This window comes from Panthera tigris, chromosome D1, assembly GCF_018350195.1.
Source record: "Panthera tigris isolate Pti1 chromosome D1, P.tigris_Pti1_mat1.1, whole genome shotgun sequence".
Taxonomy (NCBI): domain Eukaryota; kingdom Metazoa; phylum Chordata; class Mammalia; order Carnivora; family Felidae; genus Panthera; species Panthera tigris.
The window spans coordinates 29,798,318-29,815,114 of NC_056669.1; the positions used below are offsets into that span (position 1 = coordinate 29,798,318).

Genomic DNA, 16,797 nt, shown 5'->3' on the forward strand with positions numbered 1-16,797 from the left:
GCAGTTGGCTTCAACCTCTAGCTTCTGTTTAGAAATCCCAGAACTAATCTCATCATGTTCTCCCACAGGTGCCCCATTTTCAGAAATCTGAGCACTAATTCCAAACGGTCTGTCCTCTGAGCTGCTATGTCCCGAGTTCCACCCCTTCCCCTTCTCCTCCATCTCCATGGAGTGGTAGCTACTTCCTATGGTTATCTTGGGGGCACATATTCATTTCTTTTGGATCTTTTAGTTCCCCAACACTGCTGTAGCTAATTCTCTTTATTGAATTCTCTCTGTTGGAAATACATAGTGTGGTTTCCCATTTCGTCACTGGACACAGATGAACATTATGAGAGAGAAGGAAAAATAACCATGAAGCATGTGTTTCCCCTGTGTCAGGAACTATGCTCAGTGCTGCTAGCACATTACTTCATTTTAATCACAGGCAGTTCATTCGAGACCTTTAGGGTGAATCAGTTCTTTGCTCAATAGCACCAGTTGTTAAAAAGTTTAATACACCACAATGAGCTGAAATCTACCTCCCTGTAATCCCAGGCATTACTCTTTATTCTAACACCAGAAGCCATCCAGTTGATCCAATTTATCTTTTTATGCTTCAGATGTTTGGAAAAAGCAGTGTCTCCCCAAAGTCTTTTCTTTTACAAATTAATTATCTCCAGTCCTTCCAACCATTTTTCTTCAGATAGGATTTTTATCTTTTCCTTCACTTTCCTAGGCCACTTCCCTTGGACCAAAGTTTTGTGTCAATATGTATCTCCAATCCTGCCCAAAAGAGAACAAAACATTTCACATTTTGTATGACCTCTCAGGAGAACAGTAAAACCACTACCTCCTTTACCCAAAACATCACACTTGTATTAGATTTAACATTTGTGGTACGTATTGGCAGTGGGCGGGGTGGTCAGCTTTTCCTCCTATTGGGCCAATAGCCTTGTAAGGGTGCCCTCTCCACATACAATCAAGTCAAACCCCACACCCCTGCAAATTGGAAATTAATTGCAAATATTCACCTTTATCTCTACTGGCTCTCATTCTGTAATTGTTTGATCAATTATTCTCAGCAACTGAAATCTTTTTAAATCTTGACTTCCCTTTGTCAACATTGTTAACTATCCAGATTTTTGCTGTATGCAAATTTGGTAATCATGCCTTTTATTTCGCCATTAAATCTTTGAAAAAGGCAGAACTCAAAACGGGCCTATATCAAAATCCATGCATAATGATTTTCCAGATCAGCCACCCAAAACAGGTTACTGTATGTACTTTGAAGGAACCTGTGCGCCTTCTAATTAGTTCACACACTAATGATTTGGTCTAAAAATTGGCTCCCTTTGCCCTGGGCCATCACCATCTTGTGTGTTGATTCCCCCACTCTGCTGCATTTCTGTACATTCTACCTCGTATATTTCTGTCTCCATTTCCAGCCTTTGGGTTGAACTCAGAGATCTCCCTCTGTGGTCACACCCGTTTCTTTAAAGGTTCCACTTATCTCTCTAGTTATCAGGAGATTTGGTGATTCTGTATTCAGAGTGTCCCAATCTTTTTTAGCTATCATCATGGCTAACATTGCCATCAAATTTTAAATACATATTTGCTTGAAGTCTCAAGTACATGGCTATGTAGTATCTCCTTCTTTATAAGGTGAGTTCCCAGATTCTTACCCCTTTCACTTTAACTCTTGGCCCTCCCTGAACAGGTTATGCTCCATTTCTTTAAAGGTAGACTTAGTTCAACATTTCTCAAACTATGTTCCACTAAATGTCAAATGGTGTTACATAAAAGTTGTGTTCTATAGTTAAATGATTTTGGTAGACCCTGCATATAATAGCCATCTGTTGATGATTCACAGGTTACATTAACATATTAAAGAGTCCAAAATGTCCTGTAGTAAAGAAACCAGTTTCACCTTAATTAACCTAACACCTCCCCTATTTAATTGACCACAGAACTCTTTCTGGAATATGTATTAATAGCTGTGAGACTATGCTTCTCTTAGAGCTTTCAGAACACAGCTAGAAAACAGTTTGGGAAATATTGGATTAAAGGGTAATATTGTCTCTGTATGTAAATTTGTTCAACATTTACTAATTATATGCTTGATTCTGAAATATCAAATTGAGTCTCATATGGCTTAAAACTTGGTGGCTGAAATACAAATGACTGGCCAGAATATAAATACAAGACCAGGCAAAATGCAATGGGATCATGAAAGAGGATGCAGTCAATTCACATGAAGTGTACTAGGGAGGGTTTAAAGGAATAACATTTCATTTAGATCAAAAGAATAAAGAATATTTCAAAGGGCCTCAGAAGTTAGGGGGAGAAAGACCATTTACAGTTTCAATTTTGGAAGGGATAGGGAGACACCTAATTCCTTCAATAATTCATATATATATATGAATATATATACATATATATAATTTTTCTTTAATTAATCTTCATAAAACATGCCCTTTTGTCTAATTTATGAAAAGTATAGTACTCTGAATATACAATGCCTAACATGGAATCAATGAAGACTGTCACCATCCTTCTGGTAGAAAATTTCAATATTGCCTAAAATTCTCTCTTCTTTTTTGATAACTTGGACTGTATTGTCCTAAATTATGCTTGCTGTCAATAGAAATTTTCTTAATTGGTGCCTTAGCTAAACCATATTTCTCTTATCCTGTATCTTTTTAAAGATTGTTTTTAACCCAAAAATGTGACTTTATATTTATTCCTGTTAAATTCAATATGGTTACATTCCATTCACAGGCTGTCAGTTTCATTTGTGATTCTTAGTTTGTCATCCAACATATTTAGTCTCTCCCCCCAGCTTCTTGTCATTCCCAGTCTTGTAGGTATGCCTTAGCTTATCGTTATATGTACCCTCATTTGAGTCATCTATGAAGTCATTTCCCAAGACAGGTCTAGGACAGAAACCTGAGGTCCTGCACACTCACATCAACACAACACCACGTATAGGCCAAGGAGGTCCACATGTGGGTTACATCCTCCAGAAAGGCCATTAGCCCCATGGCATGAAGGGAAGAGAGAAAGGTGAGAAGGGCATGAAATGTGATTAAGTATCAGTTAAACCCAGAGTCTGAAGGTTGTGTATTCCTTTAGGGAGCCTGGCAGTGGGAAAGCACTGTTAGGCTCAACACGGAGAGAAATACATCCGCTGATCAGGATGGTGCACTGACTGGGTAAGGAGGGATGGGTTGAGAGACCGTGCTATAGCATAAATGAGAGGGTGGGACTCTGAACTCCACAAGTGGCAGAGACACTGGAAATGTAGAAATTGGCAGAGAAAGTGTCATGGGCAGTTTAAGAAGTGAGGGGGAGGGTTGCCTGGGTGGCTTAGTCAGTTAAGCATCATCAAACTCTTGATTGCAGCTCAGGTCATGATCTCATCGTTCTTAGGATTGAGCTCCAAGTCTCTCTCTCTCTCTCTCTCTCTGTCTCTCTCTCTCTCTCTTCCTCTCTCACTTATGCTTTCTCCCTCTCTTAAAATTAACAAATAAACTTTAAAAAAGAAGTGAGGGGGAAGCCCAAACAGAAACTTCTGTTTCTATATCAGGCAGCAAGTACATGTATGTTAGTAATAGAAGAAGAAGAATTCAGCATGTTGTACAGTGAATTAGGGATTTTACAGAATTTACACACAGAGGTGTTGGCAACAAATCTATGGTGGAGACGTGTTGCTCAGACATATACCTTCTGGAGTCATCTGTGATAACTTACCTCATAAAAAGTCACCTGTGATAACTTACACTCAGCCCTGGAGAAATCATGGAGCATGAAGACAAGAAGAAGAAGAAAGAACATGATAGAAATTCTGTATTCAAGGGAGAACTCAGGAGGAGGAATCAGAGGAAGAGAGACTACAGAACACTTAGGCAAGCACATGGAGGCTCAGAAGTGAGTGGTATTCTACCTGACAAATGAAACAAGATTTCTAAGGAGTGACTGATCAAGGATTTGTTTGTCCAAGTTCATTTCAGTGTTCAGATACAAACACTTTACGTGGACATGTTCATAGTGGGATATTTTATTACTCATCTCTATAAGTTTTCAGAGTCCTCGAAAGAGCCACTTAGCCTGAGAAGTGTCACATCCGCAACCCATAGCTACTTGCACCTCCCAGAGGGAAGCTTGGAGCAGGAGCCCACCTTTCCAGGGTGGCTGCCACTCCTCCTTGGGGCGATGATCCTCTGCGGATGTCTCAAGCCAGGGCAAGTGCCAGACTGTGATGCACCATCTCATCAATATGCCTTTTCTCTGCTTGCCTCCAGCTGCCAACTAATTTGGGGAGGCGGAGGGATGGAAAGGTGGTGTTATTACTTTTGACTCGGCTTACTGTTTTGGCCCTTTACACATAATCTGCCCCCTGACCCGACATTAGCATAATGTTCATTAATCAAGCTCTGGCCTCCAATTAATGCCCAGCTGTGTGGATGTTGTATATTTAATAGCTTCTGAATCACTCAGGCAAAAGGTTAGGCAAATGATTTTGGCAGGAAGGGTGGGGAACATCCTAATTCTGAGAGTGCCCCGAGGCCTCTACCCATGCAGTAAGTATGTTTGATCTTAAGTCTGTGAGTGACTGGGGAAGGAAGCCAGGAGCCCGTGTTGGCCAAGCCTCCCCCAGCCCCTCCCCCACCCCAGATGGACTAGAGACAACACTCTCTTCCATCCTTCTGGCCTGGGGCTACACACCCCCACATCATTGCCCAGGCAGCCAGCCAATGAAGAAAGCCCTGATTTATTGCTCTTGGCAGTGTCTAGGCTGGGCATTTCTATAAACCCAGGACCATGGCTGACTAATAAAACATACACTCAGATTCGCCCCTCAATAAATGTCTTTCAACCTTTAATCCTGTTTGTTGCAGTCTTTAAGGGAGCATTGATTCAGCAGGCAATGAGGGCTTTTCCTCCCATCTATCTCATACCGATCAATGTTCTGTCACCCCACTCCATCCAGCCCGACAAAGAAGAAGCCTCTGAGGGGAGAGGAGGGCATCTCTCCAGATTTATTTCACTGCTTATGAAAGGAGTTTTTAAAACTGCCACCAAAATCCCGTTCCTCCACAGTTTTTTTTCTGATCCTCAGCTCCTCTAGGTGACCTCCTTGGAATTGGAGCACAGAACCCAGGTCACAGATCATAGCACAGACACCAAGGAGCCCTTAGTACAACTCATCCCAAAGGCAAGTTCTAAGTTTCTTCTCTTTGCCACATTCCCATCTTCTGCACTCCTTTTCCTACCGTAGTTAATAACACCAACATGCACCAGTCACCGAGAGATTAAACCTGAGCCATCTGCATGCCTCCCTCTCTTTCCTGTATGCCCGAACAGTTGCTGCTTCCTGAATGCACCTCACTTTCATCCTGTTTTCTTCTTAGTTCAAATTCTGATACCTCCTACACTGACCACTGCAAGAGTTCACTAACTGATAACCATTTTTTCTGGTTCCACCCTAGCCATCAGCTTTCTGGACTTGCGGTGATAACGCTCTTTCTAAAACACAGATCTGATCATTTCATTCCTGATTAGAAATATTTGAGTAACTTGCCCAAGGTCACACAGCTGGCAGGTATCTGAGTGAAGATGTAAACGCAGTTGGACCATCAGTAATCCACCACTCTCCCACCCGAGACACTTATCCCTTCTTCATGTAAACTGAGGACAGGGATCAGACTGCATTTGTTTTTGTCACCACCACTCATTTCCCAGCATCAAACACAGCACTCAGAATATTAGGGAATGTTTGGTAAATATTTACTCACTAAACATACCACAAACTCCATCCTGAGATCGTGTGAAGTGTGAATGAAGTGAACAGCAATTGAGGTTCTTAGAAGGTGATTTATAAACCCTAATAGAATCAGAACCAGCTATTCATTGTTGAGCGATAAATGAGCTTACGGGTCCATTCTGTTGGCTGAGACTCTATGTTCCTAAGTCTCACACGAGGACAGCAGTGAGTAGGGAATAAGTCCACCTGTGTTGCACACCCTGGGTAAACACAGTCTACACTCACAGTGAGTGGAGGGAGGGGTGTATGACAGACCAGGGCAAACTAACTACTCTCCCAAGCACAGCAGGGATGTGTGAGTGGTGTCCCAGAAGGGTATCATGCCCATCTCTGCTTACCTGTGGACCTATTCTGAATATCACTTCCCCACCCACCTGGTCCTCCTCTCCTTTAGTAGTAAAGACAAGCAAATATTCCTGTAGTCTGCCAGTATAAATGCCAGACTACCCCAGCTGTGTGATTCAATTAGCAACAGTGTATACAATTTCTGGGGAGACTTTTGAGAGCAGTTTTCCAACAGCCCCATAGATTAATGTGCCCGCCAAAGGCTATTCTGCTGTGGACGCCAACTACCCAGCACTGACTTCCTACTTCCGGCCCCCTCCCACCTGTCACCTATCACCTTCCTCTCCCTTCCAAGCCACGGGCCAGAAGAAAGCAGGAATTGTCAAGATTCACTTAGATGGTGGCCTTAGGTTTATAGTGTTAACATCTCACTCAAGGGTTGGCAAGAAAGACACTAATAAAAGAAGAAGCCAACCTAACCAGATGAGAAATGAAAGACAATTAACTCTGTGATGCTGTTTTCCTTCTCCTTTCTGGCATTGAAAGTCAAATTGAGATGCAAGTGAATTCATTTTTGTTAGCTTCCTTTTCTATTAGTCCTAGCTCCTGTGCCTTACCGCAAAAGAAACCTCCCTGCCCCAACCTCTTGTACTGAGTTCCAACTGCTTCCCCGAAGTGTCCCACAGTCAGAAGGCTGCTAGCATCGTCAGATATATGGCCCAGAGTCCACCTATGGATTTTCAGGACACACACAGACAACACTCATCCTTGCACACACCCTTGTGATAGTCCTTTTTAAGTCCCTCTGTGGTGGTCACATCACACATCCCTGGACAGCTGACTCTGAGCAAGAGTCTGAAGACTTCCATCCCAAGATGTCCATACTGGACAGTGGGGAGATGGATGGACATAAGCTATTGTTCTGACAAGAAGAGGGCAAGACAGACCAAAGCACTGAGTCATAAAGTAAGTACCCCAAAAAGGCACACCAGCTTCTCAGATGATCCTGTGGTCTGCCTTGGGTTCCCATCCTTGTGAAATCCCCTCCTTGTTGCTTGTGAGTAGTACTTAGTGACTAGTAATGAATAGAAGAAGGAGGAAATGTAGATGGGAAGCCAGCTGCCCTCTGGAGAGACCCTTCCCCCCCCCCACCCCCCGCACCATGAAGCTCCTGGCTGCTGACAGCCTGTGAGTTTGGACTTGGATCCTCAAGGCCAGTCAGGCCGGAAGACTGCAGCTGTGGCTGGTCTGTTAATTGCTAGGTCTCTTGAAAGTCTCTAAGCCAGAAAAGCCCAGAGAAGCCTCTTGCAGATTCCTGACCCACAGAAATGGAGATAATAGTGTCTGCTGCTTTAATCTACTAAATTGTGGGGTAATTTGTTATGCAGCAATAAAAAACAAATGCATTTGGCTACATGTGTTTTGCCTTAATTGGAGGCAGAAGCTAAGTATTCTCTCTTGATCACCTGCAGGGCAAAGTTCAAGCTGAGAAATTCCAGAGCCTTAGCTTCTGGTCTGGTGCTACAGTCTCAAAATTAGGAAGAAAGTGGACACATGGGCAGCTTGCTATGTCCCAGTTGCTGTGATGCGTGCTTTCCTAAACTTCAGTGTGTTCAATCCTACTAACAACCTGCATTTTCTGATGAGGAAGCTGATGTTTAGGAGAAGGGTTTGCCCATGTCATGAACATCCACTGAGGTCACCAGAGTCCCACACCTGAGCTCAGAAAAGAAGCACCAGGCACTAACGTGACCAAGGAAAATCATTCTCTTTCTTGTAAAATACTATAATCTCTGTTATCTGTAACATACCCAGACTTCAGAGAGGATGGAGGAAAAGCTGGAGCAGCAGCAACTTGGCTCCAGAAATTGGTTACAAAGCAGAAATCCAGATGTTTTCTTTTTTCTCTCTCTAAACATCAAGTCGGGCGGCAGCTTGCAACACTCTGTGTGGCCCAGCTGAAGAAATTCTAAACATTGCTTCAAGGATCTAACTCACAACTCATCTTAAACCATCACAAGAAGACTCCCATTAGAGAGGGAGTGGGGAAGTGTGTGTTAATGAGCTGAAGTGAGAGAATGGGTATGAATAAGCAGAAGCGTGAATACAGCATGCGAGGCAAATGAAATAATCACCCAGCTTACCATTGTTACAACGCAATAAATTTAATGTAATTCCTAAAGGCCAACCCAGTTTTTTCTTTCTTTTTTTTTAACTCCTTTTTACATTTCCAGAATTATACTTTAATTAGCATAACATTTAAATTAGCGAATGGAATCTTAATTAGCGGAAGAAATAGACTTTTGTTGGAGTGGTAACTAAAACAAATAAATCCACTTCCTCTTTCAAGAGCAGTTTGCTTATGGCACATTTAATAGCCTAGTGTACCATAAACAATTTGAGGGAAAGATAAGTAATTAAATTAGAAGACACACTGGCCAGCTCCCAGCTCTAAGGAACTATTTTTTCCTCTTCCTCTCTCAAAAGGGCTCCCTCCCCTTTCTGCTTATCCTGGGGGTGGGGGCGGTCTCTGCACTCAGAGAACAAGCACATGAGGAGCTGTAGACTTTGCTAGGTGTTTCCCATGATTACAGTTTCTTGATAATTGGCAGGATAAAAATATTGCTTAAGTCCCCCTGCTTCTATTTTCCTGAGATGTCCTTTTCTAATTCACTGGGGCAGGAAAGAGTCAAGCAAGTCAGATTAAGCAAGTCAGACTGCTTAATAGGTGACAATCCTTCCGCCTTTGTGCGCTCTCTCTCTCTCTCTCTCTCTCTGCATCTTGGCTCTTGGCAGAGTGACCATGCTTCACCCCAGGGTCTTTGGGAGAGAGAAGCAGCCAGGTCTGTACTGGCAAGCAGAGCATCACACAGTAATAGGAGCAGAACAAGGTGGACACTAGAGAGGGTCCCTCAGAGCTGACAGGAGTCTTGAAGGCTGCAGATGGTGCCACCTGTCCATCGTATCTCAGCTGAGAAAACTGAGGTTGACAAGATGAAAACACCCTTTCTAGATTGGCCGGGCAGGCAGCATCCCTCAATTCAGATACCCTGGCCTTTGCACCATATTCTGTGCCCTTTGCACCATATTCTATACAACTGTTCATCAAACACATGGCCAGAATTTGAGACAATTCCTAACAAGGGACTAACCTTGGCTTAGATTTGAGGCAGGATTCAGGCTCAGGGATCAAGGAGGCTCTGCCTCGGGTGGAGAGGGGGCAGTGGCCTAAGTCACCATTCTGTACTTGCCCTCTATTCAGGAACCAGCAAATCACTTGTAGGGGGGCCAGCCCGATGAAGAGGCAAGATGCCATTTAAGTGTGATTAATGGCATCAGCATTTGGCCATTACATAAAGAGACTTTATGGATGAGAGGGAAACTATGGTCGACCATGTCGCAGTCATGACTTATGGGCCTGGGCCTGCCTTTCTTCACCTTTTCAATAAGAGGACTGGATGAGACAGCTTCTCCAGGCACCGAAGGTAAAGCTTCCTACCCCATACCAGGGCTCTCCCACAAGAAGTTACTGACAGAATCACCAGATGTGCAAACTTAGGAAGTTAATTCCCTTAGTTTATTAATTCCTTCATTTGGTGTTTATGTTTATTCAATAAATATGTATTCAGTGCCTGCTACGTTCCAAGTGTTTCTGTAGATAGAAATGCAGGGTGAGCAAAACAGACAAAATCCCTGTCTGCACAGGCTTGTGATTCTAATGAAGAAGTTAGACTGGCAAATGCATGGCATGCTCTATACATAAAGAAATGTGCTATAAATAAAACTAAAGGTGAGGGGATTAATTCAGAATGTGGCGTAAGGGCAGACCTGCCTCAACAACAGGAACAAGACCCAAATCTCAAAAGGTAGTGAGACATCTCATGGTCCAGTATAACTTTTCCCAGAAGAGGGATACCAAATGCAGAGACAATGAAACAGGAACTAGCCAGCTCTATATGTTTGGGGAGGGCAAGAAAGCTGTGGTGAGAGTGGTCGAATGAGGCTGGAGATATGAAGGGTCAGATAGGCATTCAGTTTTAGAGTATGTCCAGAGTTTCTACTCTGCATCTAAAGAAAAGCTCTGCTGCAGATGTATTTGCCTTTTAAGACTGTTGCAAGCCTTCATCTCTTGGATCCACCTGCCTCACACTGTGACTGGCACAAAGAAATGCCCAGTAAAAATTATTGTGACAATAGTAATTATTATTATATTTATATCACTAAAACTATTATATTGATAACAATGGCCAAAGAGAGGTGGGCTTGTGTTAGCACACAGAGTTACACGAAGTATAACAGCTACATATTTTGAAGTTCCCCACTGGTTTCATTTTGCCAGTTTACCCCTCATCTATCAATCTGGGAATTGTAAAAAATTTGAGAACTATTTGGAAAGAGTTTGTATTCCACTTTTGACCTTGTCCTTTGGGATGTGTTAGGGAAAAGGGAATAAACAGAGCACTGGAGAGATACAAGAGTTCTGGATGTTTACATTGTACCAACAATCCTGGGGCAGGATTAGGTGACTGGGAAAAGGAAGTGTCTCTGTCAAGAGAATTGGTAACATAACCAAATGTTACGTTTCAGTTTAGTCCCAAAATTAGAAGGGCTGCTGATCCAGAATGTTCACCATACTACATCCACAGTATTGAGAAGATGGGTTTCTTCTAGAGAGAGATCTGTAATGAGGAATTTTAAATTCTCTGCTTTGCCTTGGTTCATCTCAGTGAATTCCAGTGCCTGTGAACTTGTGTCTTCCTTGTTGTCTACAAATGCCTCCTTAATTAAGTGATCATTTAATGATAGCTTTTATCCCAGAATATGAGGCTAAATGTGATGATAATGTGAATGACTTTAGACACTTGAAAGAGAGAAAATAAAAATCAAATTTAATTGAGAATTTATTATATGCCAGATATAGTTATAAGTGTTTTAGATGTATTAGCTTTAATTTGGCCATGACATTAACCATGTACAGTAGATTCTTTTATCATTCCCATGGTACAGATGAAGAAACTGAGGCCCATAGAAAGTTAAGATCACTTAGCTCCTAATAAGTGACAGTGGCCAAGAATCAAACACTGGAACCCTGACCTCAGCACTGGGCTCTCAACTGTTTTGCTATGTTGCTGTCAATCTCCAATAAAAGTGGAATGTCCTTGTTATCAATGATTGTTGGGATGACAGTTGATGAAGTAGACCTCTTAGGGAGTGACTTCATACAAAGTGCTTATGTTAAAATTCCCATCCCTGTTAATAAAATCTTACATCCCATCTAAAACATTTATGCTTTTTAAAAAAAATTTTTAAATGATTATTTATTTGAGGAGGGAGAAGCAGAGAGAGAGAGAGAGAGAGAGAGGAGAGAATTTCAAGCAGGCTCTATGCTAACAGTGTAGAGCATGATGAAGGGCTCAATCCCACAATCCATGAGATCATGACCTGGGCTGAAATCAAGAGTCAGATGCTGAACTGACTGAATGCAAATATGTAAGGAAGGGAGAATAGCAACCTGACATCACACTGAGGGATCAATGACTCTGAGAGTTTCCTGAGGCTGACAGGTCTGCGATGAGACAGGAGACAGAGTATATAGATGTATGGGGCCTGAGTCTGGCCTCTAGGCCCAGCTCCACCACCTGATGGTTGTACCACCATGGACCAGTCACTGCATCCTTCTTCATCTCTGGTTTCCTTATAGATAGCATGCAGCTACAATTATCTTAGGAGGTTTTTATCAGAATAAAAATGAAATTATTTATGTATTTAGTGCAGTGCCTGAATAAAATAGATGCTCAAAAATGGTCTTTATTGCTATCAATATAAACTGTATCTTACTGTATTAAAGACTGGTTTTGATAGAAGCCTGGCCCTCATAGCTGCATAAATGGTCACAAGACCCTGGCCAGGTGCTGTTCAGAAGATATTATACAAGACATCTTCAATATAGGACCTATATGTCTATTGTCTCAGGACCTCCTGAGTGCTTGGAACCTGGTAAATATGGAATAACTATTATGGATTGACAGAGAATTAGGATGTCTTCCTCCAGTGAAAATCAAGCCAGGCCTATGTACTGCATCTAAAGGCTCAATGAGAGTGTGGGAGATAGTTGAAGTCATCACTAAAATATTGTTCTTTTTATTTAACCTAGTGTATGAACATTCCTTGTCAAAATTTCCCCTTGAGGACAGGGATAAGAATACCTTAATTGCTATGTGAACTTAAGTAATTTAATTTACTGTTTGAGTTGAACCAAAGAATTTCTAATACTTCTTCCAGATTTAGGATCCTACAACTTTAGGATTCATGTACATTTATCCAATAAGATGAAAATAGGTATCTGCAAGTCAGAAGGAAAATAGGTATCAAAATCTGGGACAAAAACCAGTGAAATGAAAAAGAGCTTGGTGTCCAGCCAAGAGAAGTAAGGGGGATCTCAGAGAAAGTCTTGGCCTTCATTTGATCAATACAAGAAGACTTCCTGGAAGAGGTGGGACCCTGGGAAGCCTTGAGAGAAGGAGAAAGTATAGCATGCAGTGCAAATTATATGAGGGGTCATTGCAAAAGTTCAGTGCAGTTTGGAAAAGAATTGGGACCAAAATGGGGAGACCAAATAAAACCACCATTTCTTCTATTCCCTGCCCCCAATGCTCTCTGTGAATAAGGCAATGGAAGAAAAAGTTTTTCCAACTGCAGGCCCCCTCAATTCCACTCTGGCCAGGCAACTGCAGAGAGCAATAAAACTTTAATGGCTCCCAGTGGGTCGATTCGGCAAGAAGGAAAGTGTTATAAATCTCACCCGATGCTTATGTGCAGCTTAAAAACAAACGGCTCCAATCACACTTAGCAGAGCCAGCCAATTTCCCCAGCATGGGGATGTAGCATAGGAAGATTTACCCACCTACAGGACTCGTGGAAGGAGAAGTTTGGCTAAGAGAGAGGGGGAAAGAAAAGGTCAGCTGCAGAATGAATATCAACAGTTTTGCAGTTGATATTGGTGTGATATCAATTGGTGTGTCCTCAAGGATGGTGTGATGCAGTGGCTTGCATGTGGCTGTCCTGCTAAGCAGCAGTGGACAAGCAGCCTTGATGAATCATCCATGTAGTGAGATGTACTGGTGGAGACACATTTATGAGTGCAAAGTGACCTACTGGCTCTCTGACATTGCTTCTCCAAGCACACAAGGGGACCCATCAGTCTCTTCAGGGACTTCTGTCATTGTGGTTGGTGTACCAGAAGCTCTGAGCATCTAACTAACCAGTGGGGCTATATGATGTATAAACATAGATCCTTGTAAGAAGTTGTCCTCCTCCATGATCCCCCAGACAGATAAGAATTGGAAGTTAAGGATGCAAAAAACTTTTTTTCCAGCAGAACTTGTGCTGTCTCACCATCCTTTCCAGTTCCAGCCCCAGCCACCCTTTCTTGGAGGGACCTTTGGCCCTCTTCCACTGACAATGCTCAGCAGGACCATACAGCAATCCTATGAAGAAGCAGGGTGCATTCCATTGATGCACTGTGTCAACAAAGGTAAGAAATAAGTCCTAAATCTACAGAATGCATTGTGATGCACTCTCCAAAATGCAGATACCATATTAGTATTAATAATATTAGTAATAACAGTAGCAGCAAGGATTTAGTGAGGCTTCTCATGTGTCAGAACCAGTGCTAAAATTCTCTTAAATATATTATATTGTTTAACATTCAAAACAATCCAAGTGTTAGACATTTCCCCCATCTTCGACAAATTAGGAAGCTGAGATTCAAGGAAGTTCCATTCAATGGAAGTTCCATCCATTCAAGGAAGTTCCATCCAAAGTTATCCAGATAGAGAAAGGAGAAGATAGGAGCAGAATTGGGGAGATATGACTTCAAAGCCCATTCTCGATCATTAGATTGTAGAAGCAAAAAAAAAAAAAAAAATCAGAGGCACTGTTTTTGAATTACATATAAAATTTTTAAAAGCTAATGCTTACCAAGTGTTTGTCATATTGCAGATACCATTCTAAGCCCCTTGCATAAATCAATGCACTTAATCTTCACTAAAAATAAAAGAAGCATATAAGCTGTTACCCTCATTTTACAGATGAGGAGACCAAAGATTGAAAAGATTAAAGTATTTATATAAGATCACAGTGGATTAAGGGTCAGAACCAGGAATAAATTTATATCTCTCTCTGACTCTAAAACTTTCAGCCTAACCTGCCATATTCTGTAACATACTAACAATCATAAACAGTTATATGAGTATGAATTTTAGCATTAGAATAACTGCTATAACTCTCACTGCTGTCAAACCCAAAAGAGATCAAGAAAGGGTAAATAAGCGTCCGGAATGTACAGGAGGGAGGATGCAAGGTGCTGGGTTCATCAGTCCTATAGCACCTGCTGGGTCACCCTGCCCTTCCCTTGTGGGTCTTCAGGAGGACTTGGGTCCTAGTCTGACACTTCTGCTGAGGGCCATGTGATCTGGGCCTGCAGCTCATTTCGGGGCTTGCAACTTACCCCTAAGGAGGCTGTTCTTTACACTCAGGAACAAGGAAATGATGAATCCTAGGCTGAAGGTAGAAAATACAAGAGCAAGCAAAATAAAACATGGTCACTTCTCCCTAGGTTTCTCTTGAAAGTGCATAGATTTCAAGAAATGTGCCCATGGCCTGAGGTAGAGTTGTTCCTCAGTATGCAAAGATTCTTCATTTTCTAACTTGCCTACTTGTCAAAATTTATTTGTAACCCCAACATCAATACCTGTGGCTCTTTCACGGACATTTGCAGACATGGGCAGAGTGGTGAAAAACCGGAGTCACCAGTGTATGTGTTCCCAGCTGCAGTGGAACAAGGCAATATCCTGCCTTCTTGTCTCAGTTCTCCCACCATAAACAGTGTCCCATTTGAAGTATATTCAGTGTCATGTTTTTTGCATTGTTGCACTTTTTCATGGTAGTTTCCCTTTGTAAAGTGGCCCCACATGTATTGCAGAAGGGCTGTCTAGTGCTGATCACAAGACAGCTAGGATGTGCCTTACAAAGAAATACATGTGTTAGGGAAGTCGAGCTCAGGCATGACTTACAGTCCTGTTGGCCAAGTTTGATGTTAACAAGTGAAAAGTATATATCAAATAAGGTAACTTTAAAAGGAAATACACATAAGACAAGACCATGTATTGATTGGTTGACAAAAATGTGACCAGAGCCTCGAAGGACCCTAACTCTTTATTTCCCTCAGGAGCAATGTTCAGTGTTTGCTAATTCAGTGTTTGAGATGCCTTAAAACTACTACAAACAATAAAACTGACTATAGTCTTCCTCCACCCCAGAGTGTGCCTGGCTATTGCTTACTCTCTTTGGTAGCTATATGACATTGAAAAATCCACTTCAGCCTCAGTTATCTCATTTATACAATGACAATAATCATAGAATCTGCCTAATCAAGTTACAACTGGTCAGCGAGATAAAGTGTGTAGTGTGATATTTGGTACGCAGTGAGTAAGCTGCTCAATGGACCGCAGCCTCTGTGAATTTGTTGTCACCAGTAGCCCTCACTGGGGTAGCATGGCAGTCTCAGGAAAGCCAGTCACTGATCTTCTGTTTCCTTTTCAGGCTGGGTATACTTCTTGGCAAAATGTTGAGCTAATTTCAGGAACAACCCAAACTCCAGAGGATTGTCCGGAGGATGGTTAATACAGAAAATGTGATGACTATGGCTTTGTCAGACCTCTCCCCTCATATCTGGCTCAGGAGTTTAAAGAAGTTTCAATCACTTAACTAAGAAGGATCTCCAACTCCTCCATTTCTCCCCTCCATTTCTCTCACCCAGTGCTGAGGAAATAGAATGGCCTCTCTCCATGATGCCCCACCTGTTCCCATACAGCCCAGCAGGCCTCCCCACTGCACATTACCCTTATGATACTTCTCAGCAGCTCCTCATCTGCAAAATGCCCCATCAGGTTTCCTCCATCCCTCATCTAAGCCCTCTCAATAAACTTCTATTCCTGGCCCCCCATCACTCCTCCTGGATGGCATCATGAGACTTGTAGTCACCCAAGCTCAGGGTCATCACAGGTTGTGGCTAGCACTTGTACATTACTCCACATAGGATCAGTTGCTGAGTTATGTTGTCAACAATCATTCCCACATCTGTATCATCCATCCTTATCTCTTCTCATTCCCATCAACAATTCCCAATGAAGGAGTACTATTTGTCCTCCATGTTACTACAATAAACTTCTCTGGACTGTAAATTGCTGGTATTTCTTTACTACAGCGCTCTACTCCATTGTTCTGAAGGACAATTCTAGTGTATCACTTCTGCTCAAAAACCTTCAATAGCTCTCCTTTAACTACAATATTTAGTACAACTTCTCAAGGATGCAGTGATGTATTCCTAACTCATCACTCATCTCTCTTACTGTTCTCCCCGTCAGATAACTATGAGACAAATGGTACTTCCACTATCCTTGAACACCCTCAGAAGTTGCTCTTCTTCATATCTTTGCTTGCTCAACCTAGACTGTCCTTCTGCGCAATATCACCTCATCTATAAACCGTTTCCTGATCTTCCAACAACAAAAAATGATACTTTGCTCTTCTGGGTTGAACTATGTTCCCACTTCTACCGAGGAATTTACATTCCACCATATTAGAGAAATTCATGGAGTTGTTGTAACATCTATTTTGACTACCAGATCTTGAGAACAAAAACT

General features: G+C 42.1%; 2 long non-coding RNA genes across 2 annotated transcripts; one reads left to right on the top strand and one right to left on the bottom strand.

Moving 5' to 3' along the window:
* Positions 1–482: 482 nt before the first annotated feature.
* Positions 483–5,875, bottom strand: LOC122231147. The gene is made up of 3 exons (XR_006208314.1): positions 5,787–5,875; positions 4,161–4,290; positions 483–765 (listed from the first exon to the last, which is right to left on the bottom strand). It is a non-coding gene; the product is annotated as an uncharacterized LOC122231147 (long non-coding RNA).
* A 111-nt stretch (positions 5,876–5,986) lies between these two features.
* LOC122231148 lies at positions 5,987–16,263 on the top strand. The gene is made up of 3 exons (XR_006208315.1): positions 5,987–7,057; positions 13,467–13,625; positions 15,695–16,263. It is a non-coding gene; the product is annotated as an uncharacterized LOC122231148 (long non-coding RNA).
* The last annotated feature ends 534 nt before the right edge of the window (positions 16,264–16,797 follow it).